We start from the raw sequence: 2,111 nt of genomic DNA, 5'->3' as shown, positions 1-2,111 counted from the left end.
CTCTTGAGCAACGTGTTGGGATGTGTCGAGAAATCCCAACGAAATGGCGATGTCGTCGCCCCGGCCGACACCTATCCCATAAATAATCTCGACATCGAAATTCGCTTGACGGATCCATCGATCGGCGATGAGTTTTTCCCCCACCTGCTCCTCTGTTCTCCCTGTTCTCCGACGCAACCAACGCGTCGGCGATGATAGTGTGTCGATGCTGTACGTGGCGAGTGTAGCTGTCGTCGCGGTAGCATCCTGTCGGACAAGACAGGTTATAGACACCCTTCGATGCCCGGCAAACACGCCGTTTCTTCAAGCGGATAGAAGACCGAGCCGCCGATCCCATCCGTAATGTTCATATGACCAGCGGAGTCGGTGTTGAAGCCCTCGCCAAGAGGAGGAAGCGAGTTGGCGTCTTGAGGGAGGGGGGGGGGAGGGTCAAAGACGAGTTAAATCGGGCCATCATACCATTGTTTCCGCCGCCAAACACGTATAACATCCGGACCCACCAAAATCCTTCGACCATCTCACTCTCCTCAACTCGAGGACACCGCCTCGCGAAACAAAACTGTCCGGAAAAATACGAGTTCTCGTGTACTGGCAAGCAATAACCACTTGGTAGATGCACCGGGAAGCCATGGAAGTATCACTGAGGGATCGATAGTTCCAGCTTAGTCAAGACAGCAATAATGTTTTAACTATAAATGTCTGAAAACTTGGACAAATTGATTTTCGCAAGTACATGGACAAAACGATCCTGGAACGAAGGTCTGCGCTTATCAAGATATTTAACATAGATCAAAGATTACGTGAAGAAATACAGTACACAATTAAAGATAAAAAGATACTGATCTAGAACACTCTTTATGAATAAGACGTGAGAGTGTCATGATCTAGACAGATATTAAATCCCGCTGGAAGTTTCCGAACAGTATAAACGAGTTCCCGAATCAATAAACTTTTTAATGACATCCCGAACTTTGGGATAAACAACCGAAATCACTTCTGCAGCATAGCGATATTGAAGAAGAACGAAAAAAAAGTGTGTCAGATTGAAATAAAACGCAGCTTATACCACGCAACGCATCCATAATTATAGCCACGATATTAGCGCAATACATGTAATTGTACTATAATCATTATTCCAATTGATATTCCTTCTCTCTTTTTCTTCAAAATTATTCGTACATAACATACAATAATGAAAACAGTAATTTTATTATTGTTATTTATGTTTGTAATAGTAATTTTTATATGTACAGCAAAGAGTATCGCAGAAAATTTCTCTTGCAAAGAGATAAAAAGTTGCGACCATTACAAACGTAAGCAAGTAAATTTTGAAAAATCTTTAGATAAAGAATGTTTGTTCAATATTTACGGTTCTTTGTTAAGATTAACTTTATTATCTAATACAAATACAATCTAATCATTTTAAGTAGAAAATATTATTGATGAGAGTATTCATTGCTTTTATAATTAATAAAACTAAAGTTATCATTACGGATAGAGATAATTGTTAAAGCGATGTTAGGGTTTGACTGTGACACCAGTTATTGTTATGATAAGAACGTATAAAGCGAATATTAAATGAGGAGTATTTGAAAAAATATCAATAAAGAATATCTCAAGCTTGGTGATACATTTATAGAATGACTGAATCTCTTTGCTCTAAGTTTCTTTTTATGCTCCAAAGTATTCATATCTGTTTCGTAAACTAGTCTTTTACTTTACGCTTATGCCTCAATTAGACAAGTAGGACTCGTACCTTTTACATTCTATTACAAAAGAAAGGGATCACATAACTATAATTTTACGATGCGTTCGTTGATTTAAATGCAGATATCAGCATGAAACGATGTATATGCACGAAAAAATGGAGCAGACGCTCTCTCTCAAATCGGTCTGGCATGCACCGCGTGCATTACACATTTATAACAGTTTCAATGAGTGCCGTTGCTAAATGCATACGAAAGAATCCGCGATCGAGCAAACTGTCCAACAACATGAAATCATTCTGCGTTCTTTACACAAAGATAAAAACTATGTCGCGACGTATCACCCCTGTCGTTTGCGTCAGGATATTTCCTCGCGGTACATCCCGTGAAAAAAAATTAATATAA

This window comes from Vollenhovia emeryi, unplaced genomic scaffold (genome assembly GCF_000949405.1).
Source record: "Vollenhovia emeryi isolate VEMERY1.0 unplaced genomic scaffold, V.emery_V1.0 DF939131.1, whole genome shotgun sequence".
Taxonomy (NCBI): Eukaryota; Metazoa; Arthropoda; class Insecta; order Hymenoptera; family Formicidae; genus Vollenhovia; species Vollenhovia emeryi.
Note: the sequence above shows the minus strand (reverse complement) of the source record.